This window comes from Ochlerotatus camptorhynchus, unplaced genomic scaffold (genome assembly GCF_037179485.1).
Source record: "Ochlerotatus camptorhynchus isolate MF236.1 unplaced genomic scaffold, CSIRO-AGI_Acam_v1.1 ptg000150l, whole genome shotgun sequence".
Taxonomy (NCBI): Eukaryota; Metazoa; Arthropoda; class Insecta; order Diptera; family Culicidae; genus Ochlerotatus; species Ochlerotatus camptorhynchus.
In genome coordinates this window covers 2382762-2399954 of record NW_027040640.1, presented here as the reverse complement: position 1 = coordinate 2399954, position 17193 = coordinate 2382762, and the positions used below count along the sequence as shown (strand labels likewise).

Below are 17193 nucleotides of genomic sequence, written 5' to 3'. Positions count from 1 at the left end.
AGGTCCGGCCAAAATAATGTCTCGCCTCCGTGGGACCGCAGGAAGGGCAACAGACGCTTCTGGAGGCACTCGGTGCGGTAAATTTCGCTGTTGATGGTACCCATTGTGATGTACGGTTTACTCAGTTTACCGCATTGGCATATGGCTTGCCAGAGCAAGTATTTTTTGGCGAATTTGTCCACTTTCTTCTTCCTTATGTCTTGCGGAACATCAAACCGTGATTTGGCAACTTAGAACTCCAGCCCCGGTATCTGCTTTGCGTCTGCCTTGATGTAGGTTTCGTCATCCATAACCACACACATCGGTTTCGTTAACCACTCTCGATACAGCTTCCTTGCGCGGGATTTGGCCGCCGTGTTTTGTTAATCACGCCGGTTCGGTGCCTTCTGGACCTTGAATACACGAAGCCCAGCTCGTTTCATGGTTTGCTGAACGAACCAGGCGGAACACTTTGCCTTCAGAGCCACGTCGCGAATCGAAAGGTTCGGATTACGCTTGAAATAATCCAATACCTTCCGGGCCTTCACAGGGTCAGCTGTCTTCGTTTTTCTTCCACTTCCAGCCCACCGCTCGGTCGTCTGGGACTCCTTAAACGATTTTACCACCCGAGACACAGTTGTATGGGTGCTTCCCAGTTGTCTTCCGATCCATCTCATGGTCGCAGTCGGATTTTCCATGACGGCGCGCAAAATTCTCCGGCGATTTTCTTCTTGTTTCGATGACATCTCAATAACCAATGAACCGATTGTTATGACATTGACATTGCATATGTAAACAATTCACTCCAAACTAGTTATACCCAGATTTTCATCAATTTTTACCCACGGATAAAAAAGTTACACACGGATAAAAATGGTGCATTTTTTTCGAGTACAAGCCTTATTAAAAAGACTGACTCCTAAAGTTCGTAGAACTTCCCTGAAACGTTAAGGTCTTTCCTGAAGGATTCATTGAAGTTTGTATTGCCTGAATTTCATGGGACTTCCCCGAAGTTCGAAGGACTTTTTTTAAGATCTTAGGACTTCCCTGAAGTTCGGAGTTTTTTTGAAATTCATAGGAATTTCCTAAATATCGTAAAAGTACCAAGAAGTTCGTAAAACTTCCTTCAAGTTCGAAGAACTTTCTCGAAGATCTGAGGACTTCTCTGAAGTTTGAAGGACGTTACTGAGAATATGAGGACCCTAGATTTAGAAGAGCTTCTCTGAAGTTCATAAGGCTTTAAATATCGAAGGGTTTTCGAAAAGTTTGTGGGTCTTTCCTTAATTTCTTGGAAATTCCCTGAAGTTTGAAGAGCTCCCATGAATTTCGTAGGGCTACCTGTAGTTCTATCGACTTCTCGGAAGTTCTAGGAACTTTTTTGAGCTTGGAGAACTATGTTGAGTTCAGAGGACTTCCCAAGAGTATTGAAGTCTTCTCTGAAGCTCGGAAAAAAAAATCCATAAGTGTCATAGGATTATCCTTAAGTTTTAAGCAATGCCTAAACGTTGTAGAAGTTACATTAAATCTGTAGAAAATTCTGTAAAATTCGTAGTTATTCCCCAAAGATTAAAGGATTTCCCTGAAGTTCGTTAGACTTTCTGAAATTTGTAGAACTTCTCTGAAGGTTCAGAGAGATTTCCTGACCGTCGTCGTAGGTCATCACAGTAGTTCACAGGATTTTCCTGAAACTTGTAAAACTTTCCCGAATTTTGTAGAACTTGCATGAAGTTCGAAGGCCTTATCTGAAGTTTTTAGAAATAGAACTTTTTATTGAACATGTTGAACAGGTACTTCAAAGTAGTTACGCGTCGGCACTGCTTAAGTCTGCTATCAATCAGTGGCGTTTCCTTTACCTCAAACTACCTGTGCAACAACTCTCAAAACATAAACAATTATCAAAAGATTGCTTGCGATGGATAGATATCGAGTAAACTAGAAGATTAAGTGTATTCTTCAACCGATTCGAATCTGAATATGGCATTAAATCAGGTTTTGAAAGTTGGTGCACAGGTAAAAAGTGAGGTTACGGGAAACCAATGCTATCAATTAAGCACAAATCATACATGCAATTGATTCGAGAAAAAAATTAAATTAAAAATAAATACAAAATATATTTACTAAATTCTAAGGGTAAATTTTGTTCATCAATGTTTAGTTGTGTGAAAAATTTAGCTTGAACAAAATGGTTAGTTTTGACCTGATTATAAAAAGAAACTTTGACATAGGGGAAATGACGGCTTCGGCATGACAGACTTTTTTCGGCAACCCAAATTGAAACACTATTTTCACTGTATTTTCTTACGAAAACACTTCGCTGAATGCATGCAAACGATTCTTTATGCTTTCAGCTTCAATTTGACTATATTTTTACCACTGAGAAAAAGCAATCTAGCAGGGTTTTCTTGAAATGAAACACACGCAATATAAATTGTAGCTGATTTTGAGTTGCCGATAATAGAACAGCAGATTTACATGCAGTTCAAATGGAACGGTTGCCGAAGAAAAACTGGTTTGCCGACAATACTCGCTCTCACTAGAGAAGATTGGAGCTTTGTAAAAGCGTTTCAAAACAGTTTTTGACAATTCTTTTGACTGAAATTGTTAGAGCAGCTGGCAGCAAAAGATTGTAAACAAACCAATACTGCATATGTGTGCGTTCCATAGAGAAAAAGGCTATAGAAAGAAGGTCGCTGCTTAGGTTGCCGAGAATACGTATATTCCCCTACATAAAATTATACCAACAAGATTATTTTCCTGGTTAACTTATGGAATTCCTGGTTTTTGCCCGGTTTTTCCTGGTGAAAATAAATTCCCGACTTTTTCCCGGTTTTCCTGGTTCACTTGCCACCCTGTTATTGGCTATCTCTGTTGGTCCTTCCACAGCCACTCCTTCACCTTCCTCAGCTTCCTTCTGGGCACTTTTCACAGTCCAGTCGGTTCTTTTCCTTCGACTTTGAACCCTCGACTTGGTTCGCAAGCCGGTCGCGTACTTCGGTACTTTCCGCGACGGCTCTTCAATTTTCTCTCTCTCCTCACTATACTCGTCGCGTCTAACGATCGATGGGCCATTGGTTTGTATTCCCGGATACCTTCGTATCGGAAGATGCTCCGTGTCTAACCGCGCCGTATGCCGAATGACCGTGGATGAATTTCCAGCGGTAAACTACGGGGTCCTGGATGGTTCTGCACCTCAGTCTCCTTCGTCACTTTTTTCACGTCAACACGGTTCTTACTGACTTTCGAACTTGCTTTACGAAGTATCGCTGTTGAGTATCGCCAATCAATTGATTCTCAACGATGGCGGCTGACCTATTCTTTCTCCTCCTCGATGAGCCATCGTCCTTCCACCCTATTTCGCCTCATCATGGTCCCATTATGCCACCTCCTAATGGCCTCCAAATCCAGTAAACAGTGCCATCTGGTGGTAGGTAGAGGATCTTCCTGTCGTTTAGTGGTGTGGCTGTGTACTGTCCAGTGGGTGATTTTGTGGGCGATGGGTGGTGTTGGTAGCTTGTATTCAAACCTTTTCTTGGCATATTGCTATACATAAAATACGAAACACTAATCGCGACAATCTCACTAATCTCAGACTGACAGACGCACCACTGGTTACAAGTTATTAGTAGGTGATTCGTTGTCTGATCAAGTCGTGGTTGGAAAAGGCCGGGGCTCAGCTAGTTCAGTAAAGTTTATTTTGAGTAGTTTGAGTTATTTAAGTTTACACTCGTTGCCAGTCATCCGCTTCAAGGAAGGTCATTCAGCTATTCGGGAAATGATACAATCTAAAAAACAGGAAGGAAGGACTCGACCTAAAATGCCGGCGATAGTACAAACAACAATAGACTGCAGTAGCTTCCCAGTGTCAGCAGTCGTGGTTGGGTACTGAATTCGTCTGAACTGACCTCACCTTTTTTTTTTAAGATGGAGTAAAACTACTTCGTGCATGGTCTAGAACAGCATCCAAATGTCGGTCCAGGATCATGATACTAGTTTCAGTCGTTTGAGGACTACCACCTCCTTGTATCTGCTTGTTGTTCCTTCATATTTCATATCCTTTCTTGGTCATGCCGGAATCGCATATTAGTCTCCCTGAATCTGCTGGCGGTTCCAATTGCGTTCAAAAATACCGTGCATCAGAATGTCTCCGTTACCTCCGGTGTGGTTACTTTTACAATTCTGTTAAAAGCATATTTCTTATTAATGCTGTTACCATCAGTGAAACGAACGCCCACTGCGAACCGGTAATACGGGATCTACTGACTCCACCAGCTTCCACAGTTGTTAATATCGTACAAGATCCCTTGCAATGGGAACTGCATTCTACAATTCTCCTTACCCATACAATTGATTGACTCCCGGTTCGGATTCTATGGCCATCTGGGGGTAACATGTATTTAAGCCTATTTTACGTGGCGTGGTGACTCTAATTCGTTTGGATTTCCCCAAAAACAAAAATTCTTTCGAAACTATGAACATCTCCTAAACTTGCCGTGTGAACTTTCTGTAGACGTTCATTCCGGAAAAGGCATAAGGACATGGAGTGTCTCGTCAATTATACAATATCTTATTGTTATTGAGGACCATCTTCTTCTTCTTCTTCTTATTTGCATTTAAAGCTTATTGCATATCGCATATTAGCTTATTGCATGCTCTCAACTTAGTGTTCTAGATGCACTTCCACAGTTATTAATTGAGAGCTTTCGATGCTTGTACCATTTTTGCATTGGTATAATTGTGTGGCAAGTCCAATCATACTTCTATGCCCAGGAAAGTCGAGACATTTTCCAACCCGAAAAATTCCTAGACCGGACCGGAAATTGAACCCAGCCACCTCCAGCATGGTCTTGCTTTGTAGCTGCGCCTTTACCGACTGAGCTAAGGGAGGACCATTACGCTAGAAAATCGACAAAAAATAGTAATGGCACTATCAACAACATTTCCCTATCCCCCTTACTTTGAAGTTAACAAATTAGTAAACCTTAGCAACGATTGGCAAAATTTTAACGCAAAACAGTGATACCGTTTTATATTATATTTTGTGTCATGGCACAATGACGTTCCAATCAGTGTGCCACGATGTGTTTCGGCACAGTGTGCATAGTTGATTACCCCTTGACACATATTAAAAAAAATCGAATTCATGTTTTGTGAATTATAAGTTTTAGAAACATGCACTTCAATTAATCAAATTTAAAATAAGTTTTTCTTTGACCACCCTTGTGGGCGCTTCTCTACAGCTTTAGTAGGTGAGTTAGGAATATGGTTGGTTTAAGCAAGGCAATTTATGGTTATCATCATTAACAATTTTAACTGTAAAATCAATTTGATTCCATGTTAACATTGTTTGAGTTTACCTGTTTAATTTGGTTGATTATACCATGAATTCGAAAATGACAGGAGACCCAAGTTGTATAGGAGTAATGAAGTCACGATGTAGATAGTGTCGACTACGAAAGCAAACTTCCCTAACTGATCCTTGTAGGTAATCCCTTACAGAGTACGTTCCTTGCCGCTTATCTTTTTATCTATATACCTCCAAACGATCATTTCTATGAACCAGTAAATATAAAATACAAAGATATCTGATTTGATGAAAAATAATGAAAAACATTAACACTGCTGATCAAATCGATTCTGTTAACGATGCGTGTAACGTGAAATCATATATTCATAGCTTACTCAAGGTTAAAACGTGACAGTTTATCTTGTTTACAGTGACACGGTTAGGATGCAGGAAGTTGATATAAAACTCGATTTCTTTCCATATAAATTTCCTTAAATCATAAGATCAAAGTACTTGTTTGGGGCTTTCTACACCAAGCTTATAATTAGTAATATCTCTAATAGTTATTCTTCATCGTGGCTGTCACTATAGTTACATTGTTACACGGTTCGCATTGAGGATTCATGAAATATTCTCTCATTTTTTGACTGAATGTTTCGTCAGAAGATCTTCTTCGTTTAGAGCTGTGTGCCATAACCAATGTTCCGATGTTGGGGTCTAAACGAGCTAATGCAGACTTCATAATTTGACATCATAATCATAACAAGATGGGGACGAATATATTTATAACTTTTGTGGCAAGACTCACCAGCTCAAGGGAAATGGCTTTAAAATAAATGAAATTATTTTGTTTATAATGCATAGATTAGACAGTTTAGGGGGGATTGTCAATTATCCACGGCCCATATAAATTAAAAAAAATATGGACAATTGCCTACGCAGGGGGAGGGAGGGGGGTGAGCCAAGAATAAAAAATTTCTACGTAGTTAATGAACAGCCCCTTATCCACGTATTCTGCTAAATGTTTGTATTTATGAATACATGGAGATAGATTTCTTATAAATGGAAACTCTGTGTATACCTGTTCTTCTAAGATGTTGTACAACTCTGCTAATTTATCTTTGTTCAAAAATTGGTCTGACAAGGTCAAACTGCTTATCAAACGCAGGTTTCTCATCATATCAGCATCCACGCTAAGAACTTCTGCAAACTTTTCTGGCTCAGAGAGTAGCCTTCTGGCCATGTTTGAGTAAAATGCTCCAAAAACCCCAACTTGCTCTATTCTGCACAGGACGAAACTATTTCCACTGGATTCCTGTGACTTTTCCCATAAGACTGATTATATTTGCAAAGGTTAAATCAGCTTTGATCAGAGATAATGAATTTTGCTCCTTTTATGTCGATTTTTTCCCACTGTGCAACGCCTGGAAGAATAAGGTCAGAAGTTATTGGTCCTTGTTTGTTAAAGTCCTTAAGACAATTGTAGCTCAATTAGCTTAATTCAAAAGCTAGGTTTGCCCTGATCAATAAAATTAGGAATCGAACTTTGAATAAATTTTTAATATTAGGCCTTTGTGCAACTCCTTAAATTCAACTTTTTGATTGATTTCCTTTGTTGCGAATAAATGTTTTGAATCTATTTTATTATTTCGAGTTAAGTTTTGACTTAACCAGATCGTGGTCGTCAAATGCTGAAGCTTGACGGAGTTGTTTGTTCTTTTAGCTGAGACACTTTTCTACCATTTAATTTTGGAGTTCGTTTGCCTTTAGATTACCGTGCCTTTACAATAGTTTGGTTAGTTTGCTCGTATCGGTTGGGTTCAAGTGAAACATCAGTTCTGAGATAACTGTTTGGCCTGCCCTGAAGGGGTAGTCTCATGCCGGGTATTTGAACGGAGTTAACGGTTCTTCTTTTGGTAACAGAACGAAACGTAACAATTGCACGTCATAATGCCATAAAGGCTGTCTGAATCAGTTCCTCATAATTGTCCAGTTTTTTTTTGCGTGAGCAATCAATAAGAAACACCATTATTACAAAACTGTCATTGCCTTCTCTTCATGCTTTATTCAGCTTTGTGTTTTTGCTGGCCTCGTGATCGTAAATTGAAGCTATGTTTCTAACTAGTCTACATACAATTCTTGATCATTTACGGTAAACAGAATTAAATAGCTAAAATCTCCATTCTGACATTTTCTGGCCATCTCGGCATAATTCAACCATAAATAAAATCTTGACGAGTCACCAGATCGAACATTGTCACCCTCTCCAACCAGCCACCTTTCGAGCAACATAATTCCATGCCACCATGAAGACTATCTGTCACAAATAGATCCGATTCCGATTTCATCATTCCCATCCATGAATGGCCATATTGAATGCATGCAAGCTGTCCACTCCAGTAGCAGCACACAGAGAACAACTCCAGTCGATTGGTTTCCGATTCTCCATCTTCCAAATGTGCATTGACAAATAATAGTAACGTTTGCCATCAATGCGAACCTCGCTGCGTTCCGATGACGACATGTAGTTTCCTTTTGTAATTTGTTGTTTTTTTTTCTGATTCCTTCAGTCACGCACACGACGCGAAGAACGCACAGGCAGCTAGCTGGGTTGCCAAAACTACAGATTAATCTGAGTTTCTTCAGATTTTTCTGATCATAATACCAAGATTTTGTATTCACAGATTACAGATTTTAAACTGATTACTCTGGTGATTACATTATGATCAAGCATTCTAAAAAGAAGAGTTAAGTGGTTTAAAAAACTCAACTTCTGATTTCACTGCAGATCAATTTTCTCGTCACCGAAAAACTCTCCTGTGCTCGCGCGAAAATCGCATAATCACTTTTCAAAGAAAAGTTTTAAAGGATTTAATTCAGAAACTATCAACACCGAAATCATCGCTGATTTTCTGGAACAAAACCACCGAAATTTCCGTTTTTGGCAACCCCAGGCAGTCCGTCAATCTGTTACTGTTGTCAATGTACAGCGGGGAAGGGTCTTATGGTGTCGTGCCGCACCAATACATCGCCGGGGAAGAAAATGCGAATCCGTGTTCATTCTTCCTGCTGCGTTCCCTGGGTCTGTTGGCCGCTGATGGTTTTCACCGACGACGACGACGACGACGAAGATCTGCGCTCGCATTGACTGGCTTTTCACAGACGGAATTATTATTCATATTTCATTACATCGCCCTCGACCGCTTCTGTGCTGGTATTGGTGAAGACAATGTCGGCAAAAGACGACGACGACGTCTTGGTTGTCATCGTCGGTCATGATGATGATGATTGCTTTTCTTCCGATGTTTGTCCAAGGGAAAAGTGATTTTTAATTGTTGCCACGAATGCTGATGGTTGCGTTTTTGCTGATTCACTAATTTCATGGATTTCGAAGCCTTCCAGTCAACGGGACCCACTTTAAGGCCTTGCGGAAGGGAATTTTGCTTTGTTTAGTATTTGTGATATATTTTTGCTGTTGTCACTCCCTGCCTTCGTTGTCGTCGTCGTCGTTAGGACAGAGTGAGAAAGCAACAGCTGGATGTGAACATATTTGGGATAAAAAATAACAGGCACCGATATTGCAATGAGTGGGTACATTGACAACCATTTGGGCGATGTGTTGCTACTGGCTGCGGAATCAACGGTAGACGGTGGAGATGAGGACAAAAGCTATGCTAAACTTACTTCTGGAACAAGGATGATACTGCGTGCACGGCTGTCTCTTTCCTCCTCTTCCGAACCAGAGCTTGATGCAATGTAATCTCAGTCTCTCGCTCTCCTGGCTGTTGTACGTGTGCGGCGGTAAGGAATCCCTTGTCTCGACGGTCCATGTAACTTTTCCTTTTCTTGCTTTTCTAGGAAACGTCTCACGCTCTCCCACAATCGCTCGGACAGTACGATAAGCTTCCAAATTTTTCACCACAAATCACCAAAACTATCCAAATCATCCACGGAGTGGTCACTCACAATCAAAATCAAAACAAAGGAAATATTCGGAAATCCTAAGCAATCTTCATTCGCTGCTTCTTCACACCACTTCTTCGTCTTCTTCTACTTGCACTTACATTCCCACTCGTTGCTCACTCTATAGCAGATCGCAGCAGCCCACAAGAACAGCTCCTTTTTCTTCAACACACTCTTCGACTTGCACAGCCCAGTTTCACACTTTGCGCGGAGGAGTAGGTAGTAGGCCTTGCTTCACCAGATGCACCAATCACCGCGAGACCGAACGACGATGATAGGCCAACTTTGATATGCACCAAAAAACTTTCCACAGACATAAAAAAAATACTACTTTTGCTGTAAGAGAAACACAGCCCGCACCAAACAAGAAAAACTGTTTCGAAACGCCAGAAGGATCTAGGGTTAATAGTTATTCTAACGAGACACTGCCTGCACAAACAGCACCGACGACGGTAAAACTCGCACTAACAACGACCAGGCCCTCTGTAGCAGTAGTAGCAGTACGTTCGGGGTTTCGCCTATCTCATGATCATGGGGTGGCACAAATACCAATCCCGACGCGATGTGACTATGAATGGCTGTGTGCATATGAATGGATACGTTTGCAACAATGGTGGTGTGTTGGGTGTAGTTGCTTTTGTAGATAGCGCAGCCGATTGCAGCGATTTGTGTGGGTTGTTTTGTTGGGGTTTTGCGTTCGGGTCGTGGTCGTGGTCGTCGTGATGCAGTGGGAGACAGAGATATGATGAAGATTGAAGATCGTGTGGCTGCGTTCGTGTTACCCAGTAGCGTTAGAAAAGTTTGAAACCGAAGTGAAGTTGCCTGTGGTTTGAGCACCGACAAACCGATCTGCCACACTTTTAACAGATTTTGTTTTTCTCTGCGACTGTTTTCACAGACTTACACTCAAAGATAAATTAAATCAAAAAAGCTTGAAAAGTATGCAGATTCCCGCTTCACCTTATTGAGTCCGAGCCATGATTACTTCGGCAGTAATCATGCATGATTAAAATCGAAACAATCTTCCCAGTATTAAATTTTATTCTTTTTCAATACTGATATATAATCAAAAAAGAATAAAATGAAATCAATTTTTTTTAAATAGAATAAAAATTGATTTAAATTTATTCAAAAAAAGATAATCTACAATCTAATCAACCATGATTAAACTGAGATTAATATCAGACGCTTATTTATTAAAAAGAGAGGAATAGTTTTTAATCATTCGATATGATTAAACTGAGTTTAATGTCAAATTGATTAAATTTCAAGCAAAATGGGAATAGTTTAATTTATCAGTGTAGGGTAATTTTTAGGGAATAACGGATGTCCACTAAAAAATGAGAATGAAAAGAATGGGTCGGCAAAAACCGCCAAACTTTTAATTCAAACCTGGGGGTAAGCCAGCTTTCGATCATGAGTAATGTCGGAGTTAATTTTGAGTAACTCTGAGTAACTCGCGTTGCTCAATATCTTATACACATAGCAACCTGATTGTTATATTGAAAATAATATTGAAACCGATGCTGTCACGCAAAGTTAGTTGACGAGCTTCACAGTCACGTCTCTAGAGTTAAGTGGTGTTCGGTTGAATTTAGGGTTATAGGTAGGATTGGTAAATATTAGTATAAATGTCTTAAGGTTCTACAAAGGGTCATTATTTTTTTTATTTCTTCTTTTTGAAATATTCTTCGACCATCATTTTCTAAATGTATTGGTAAAATTCATTGGAAGTGCATGTCCCCACGCCAAAAACTTAACCATATCTTTTCTTCCTTCATTTCAATACAACAGCAAATGTGATGTCACACTATCTAGTGGATAAGAATGTAGCAGACAACACATTCACACTACCAGACTGCACTGTATGCAAGTTTGTTTACACCCCTGAGCGGGAAAGTGAATACCAGGCTACGTGCACTGCTGCCATCAACCCTGTTAGTGTTGACTTCAATCTTCTGTGACTTTTTAAATTGGATCGGTAAATTGCCTAGAATTGTCGTTTTTGTTTTGTTTACTCAGTTTCAGATATTTATTCAAAATTAAATACATCCAATCATCTATGTTAATGATTCAAACATGGCAATTGGCTTGTTTTAATGAACTTAAATTCATTACTAGAGGTAATCTGGCAACGCTTTTGACGTAGGACTACGTCTTTGATATCTATATAGGGGTGCACTTTGTGAAAACCGAAATGGAACATGTAACAAATTAAGAAAGATTTTGAACGTTAATAACTCAGCTGCCCCTGGTCTAATTTCAATAATTTTATCACCAATCGACCAGAAATATGGCTACGCAATGCTTCCGAATGTTGAAAATCAACAATAAACTATTGAAAAACTGGTAAATGTCCAGCATTGTCCAAAAGCGTCGAATTAACTAACAAATCCACCAATTACCTACATGCATATGCTGCTTCCCCAGCACAGTCGTCAGAGAGTAGTAAGTAGACGAAACAAGTCGAAGTGGCATTCGCCTCCGATCCTCGGGCGCGTGCGAATAGGGAGGATGGAATTGCGTAATATTTTACACACTCATCGCCATACTCAGAACCACACGCTCCCAACGACCACACCACTGTGTGGTGGTGTTCGGTCGTCGAAATTAGTAGCAGCAGTAGCAGCAGTAGCAGTGCTTTCGGCGTGTGGCGTTGAAAATTGTTCTCTAGTAACAACGAAAGGCTGCCTGCAAGCAGCGAGCTGCAGAGCCCACATAAACAACCATCAAAGGAGGAAGAAGCTGCACCGCTATGCTACGGGTCGGTCATCTATGCCAAGCGTGTCACCCTAGCTCCAAACGACATACAGCTCGACAGCCTCATCCGTGTTGAACACCCAGCTCAGAATTACTCAACCATCACTACAAAACGGTCCTTTTCAGGGCCACCAAAAATTTGTTAAAGAGTATTATTTGGACATTGGTCAAGATCATCAGTTCCCGCAAGGAGCTAGCTATCAAGGCTCAACCTGTCTATAGAAGGTGTGGAATTGTAGGCCTGAATATATTGGTGCAATTAGTTTTTCCTCGGCTTTCATTCCGCACGATTCGTTTCTTTCGTTCAATCAATCACCCTTGTAATGACGTCGAAAAGATTGTTTCAATCGGCGCTTACATATGAAATTTATTGTGGATTATAGAATGTTTTGTATGTTACCAAAATTTATGAATGGTTTGCCACTAAATGTTGAGATAATTTATTGATTATTGAATTATCACACTGTATACCATGAAAAAGCAGCCTGTTTGTGAGTTTTTGCCTGTTTTCAAGTAAGGAGTTATCATAAAAAACAAATCGCAACTACAAATAAATAAAATCAAACATGCAGAACTAGCTCACAGCAAAAAAATAATTTTGATATCACATCAAAGTGGATGCACTACAATCATGTCGAAAATTTCATGTAATTTTTATGACCACATAAATAAACAAATGCAGTAAAAGCAGCGTAATGTCAGTTCATGCATTGTATTAATGATAATTTTGTCCTTTTTAGCAAGTAATATTACACCATATTTTCGACATGATTGTAGTGCATCCACTTTGATGTGATATCAAAATTATTTTTTTGCTGTGTAGGATTTGTTTTACTTCATATTTCACAAAATTGCTTTCGAGTGTTAAGACATCGTCTCCCGCAAAGTTTACATTTTTCCCTCTACCAACACAGGATATATAGAATCCACGCAATTTCAAAAAACCAAAATGCACAGCATTATGAAAAGAGGTCAGGTTTCGACCAATAGCAGATAGATTTTAATTCTAAACAAGCCAAACGATTGGAAATTTATCTACCAATCTGCTAAAATGAACACTTAGTTAATTTTCAATAGGTAACTATTGAAAAATACCAAATGTCCAACTGTTGCAATGGTGATCAAAATGATCACCGAATGTCTGAAAACAGCGCATTCCCTAACACAGACGTAAAAATCGAATTCGATGCGGTCCCACTGAACGATGCTCATTCAAACACCGTAAGTGGTGGTGTCCAGTCCAGCAGCAGCAGCAGCAGCAGCAGGAGTGCTTTCAACAACAACAACAACGAAAGGCTGCCTGCAAGCAGTGAGCTGCAGAGCTCATATGAGAAACCATAGAGAAGGAGGCAGAAGTTCCACCGCTAGGCTAGGATCGGAATCAGTAGCTCATCGTGCTCAGCTCAGCATTACTCAACCATCACTACAAAATGGCCCTTTTCAGGACCACCATAAATTTGTTAAGAGTATTTTTATTTGGAAGTAGGAAGTGTTAAAAATCCATCAAGAATTTGAGAGAAGTGGGAATAATTCACTTTGGGGGTGTATATTCAGTCCCCAGAAAGCCAATAAAATCAAATTTGTGAGAAAATTAGCTCTCACGAGTTCAATCTCTCGAAGTCCCTCCTTTTTTACATATTCTGCACAAACGATACTTTTCGCCCCGCCCCATTCATATAATTCGGAAGGAAATTGAATACTCCTTAATACCAAAATGCACAAAACTTAAAAATTCATAAATAACAAAAAAAATCAAAATACACCTTTTAAAGTCGGGTAGATGAATCGAAAATACTCAAGTTGACAGTCCTTTGGATTCTCTTCATCAACTTTCTCTTTGAAATAAATACTACAAATTTGATACGCTTACAAATAAAAAACGGAAAGAGTTAAGATAATTGATGATCAATTAAAAGAACTAAATGTTCTCTTTTGTTCCGTCCACTAGCGGTCCTACGTCAAGCTTCCGTTCGTGCCCCTAGGCACAGACCCTTCTACTTTTTCAATGATAGTTTTACCATAGAGGTAACTCTAAGACTAGAAGGTCCCGAAATAACGTGCTCAACTTTTTGGCTCAGCTCTGGAACTCTCTTCGGTCCCAAGCTAATCGATTCACCCCTCGAAACATAGGAAAAACCAATAACCCCTCATTATATCTGTCCAAAGCGAATCAAAACAAACATTGCGTAGTACTAGAATTTCGACTAGAATGGGGTACGTTGATCGTTTGCTTGGGACCAATAGGCTAGTCAAGTAGTGAGTCAATTTAAAATCGTTAGTTTCGTATTGATTGTTGGTTTTACGATTGCTGGCAAAGCAGTAAAATTGAAGTGGTTTTCTTGGTGTTCAATTTTGTTTATCAAGAGTTTTGAGAAGCAGTTGTTTTAGGTTTTGTGTATTCAATGGTGTGTTATTGTGCTATGCTTCGAAGAACACAAGTAAGTAAATACAGTGAATATGTTTTACCCAAGAAGTTTTCGTTCTAAAATCATGAAATACAAGTCTTAAATTTTTGTATTAATACTTTGTGAATGTATGTGTAAACCAATGATGATGATTGAAGAATATTTCAAAAAGAAGACGAGCACAAATTTACTTACCCTTTGTAGAACCTTAATGGTAAAGGTTTAGTGTAAAATTTGAAATTATTTAACAAAGTAAGTGGGTGTTTTATGCAAGCCAGTTGGTAGAAACATAATGTGTGTAACACAAGGAGGTGGAACCCCTATCTCTACTAATAACAAGTAGCCATAGCGAGCATAGTCGCAGGGCCACGCTCTGGGCCCGCTTGGATTGATACTTGATCACGTTTTTATGTTGGCTACGAAAAGAAGGTGGTGTGTCAGGCCCTTGGTGTAACAGTTGATATGGAAAAAGGACTATATCCTATGTGGGAGAATCAGGGTTGAAAAAGTCATGAAAAAATCACCAGCATTCACTATGAAATGAATTTTTCATCCATAGTGAACTTTGATGAATTTTAGTGATTTTTTCAGCCCTGGGGAGAATATAAAAAAGTGGCAACAAATTCCCAATTCATTAAGTGGAAGGAGTAGAAGAGGAATGGCGTAGATGGACTTAAGAACCTAGAAAAGCCGCCATTGCCTCATACTGAATGAAACTAATGTTCTACCCGACAACGACTCAGCAGCATGAAACTCTGCGAACTGTGTCGCAGAGTCGGTACACTATCGGGCAAACTGGAGGGGCTTCGCGTACTCAAGCTTTCAAATTAACTAAAACACGGAGCAGATCAACTTAACCACTATATTGTCCAAACATTTCTCAATACACTTAGGCGTGAGAAGTGTGGTGTGTTGGATATTCTGGCACGTACCTTTACGACAACTACGACACATGCAATCCAGTGAGCGCTCGCTAAAATTTTAGAACAATTCTGGCGATGGTGGAAGATCAAAGTCTGACCTTGTCAGCAAGATGGTGATACCACCAACTGGTCTACCGGCGACTACAGCGATGGCAGTCTGACTAGCGCGTCTACCGTTCGTTGGCTGTCGTGCGATGGCGGTTTGGTTTAGTGGTGTGGTGTTTTGGTGAAAGGCTGGTATGACGGATTGAGGAGCTGGTCTCGATGCACAGGCATTTCCTTCAGACCAAGCCGGTCGACGACGACAAGCCCGCACTCTGTCAAACCGGGAAGGGAATCTCTCCTTAGGGCCAATTAGGGCCGTCTGCTCGAAGGCGGTATCCTGCTTCACAAGGAACAGTGGACCTTGGCAATTAGATATCCGTGACTAGAAAGTCACATCTACTGTAGCGTGCAACGGAGGTCCAAAACCCGCCAACCAGTAAGCGGTTTGAAAAACGTACGGAAAAGGTCCTGAATCGGTGTTCAACAGGTCACTATGATTCACTACTTGCACTAGATTCCCTAAGTATTAATTTTACTCCACTAGCTAATCACTTCTGGTCTACACGCTCGCCTGTTTAAAAGTGAACGATGGCCGTTCGCTGAGAATCGCAGAACCCTTCACCCCATCACCCCGTAACTCCGTGTCACCATTTTACTGTGGCCATGCACGCCTCATTCAACAATCGGCCGTTAAGCATGGCCGTGTCGTCGTCCCAGTCGAGGGGGGCGACACATCTAAATCTCAATTTTAGATGCTCAAAGAATCTCACACTAGCGAATCAATCTTCGAAAAATCTTCTTGCATTTCGCGCATCTACTTGCATCGCGCATCATATTATTGCAGAAAATTTTCAGCATAGTCATCAATCTTCTATCTATCTACTGAGCGTGCGAGCAGCTAGCCACATGGATAGAAATCTCCTTATACCTTTTGGGCAAATTTCTATTGTTGATTATTCATAAAATGTATAAGTCAACTACGCCTTGCAAAAAGTCAATGAAGATCATGTGTCAAATGAAATGTATAAGCGGTCACACATACCTTTTATGCATTCTTATAGGACCTATGTGGTTTGTCTTATGGAATGTATAAGGTATAAGCATAGAGGTAATAAGGCTGATGTTTTGGCAAAAATGTATAAGTGAAAAACATGAATAAAATAATTGATTTTTGTTTCGTGCACAGCACAACACAATTTTTCCTGCAGCGTAGATAGAGTCACCCCCCTCGGTCCCAGTGGGTTTCATCCAAGGGTGGGTCGCTCAGCACACTATCCATTGCGCCATTTTTTTTAAAAGTGCCTCCAAGTATTACGATGTGTTCTGATGGGCCGATGTGTGCCGCTATAACCTTGGTTGTGTGCCGCTGTATTAAGTTCAATTGGTATCTTTTTGATATGGCTGGCAACCAGGCGTTTGTTTTGGTTTCCACCACTGATGGACATTTGAGTGAAAATATAAATCTGTGAGTGTAAATAGGAAAAATACCTTTCTGTATACAGAAATTAGAACATCGTAAATTATTGAGAAACAGTAAAAATTATAGTTCAGTAGATACAGTACAGTTCGGAACACGTTGAGATTAAAGGGCGTTTCACGGTTTTCGGTGCGTGCATATTTATTTGTCGTCCTGGAAGCAGATTCAAGGACCGTTTCTGTACTTGTTTTCTGCATTGTAACTATCTCATGTAACCTGTGAATATGAATATTGCGCATTTCACACCAAACCGGACAAATAAGTGCGTTTTCACTCATTAAAAAGTGTGATAAAAGTGCAAGTTTCCGTCTTATCGCCTTGGTGGCTTTGGTGCACTTATGCCTGATGATGCAGGCA

At 40.1% G+C, this 17193-nt stretch overlaps 1 protein-coding gene across 1 annotated transcript in view; it reads right to left on the bottom strand.

Moving 5' to 3' along the window:
- The window catches only part of Rap2l (Ras-associated protein 2-like), a 528640-nt gene extending 518945 nt beyond the window's left edge, over positions 1-9695 (bottom strand). The window contains exon 1 of the mRNA XM_065221952.1: positions 9328-9695. The gene's annotated coding sequence lies outside the window, so the exon portion shown is untranslated. The remainder of the gene's footprint in view (positions 1-9327) is intronic.
- Positions 9696-17193: the final 7498 nt, after the last annotated feature.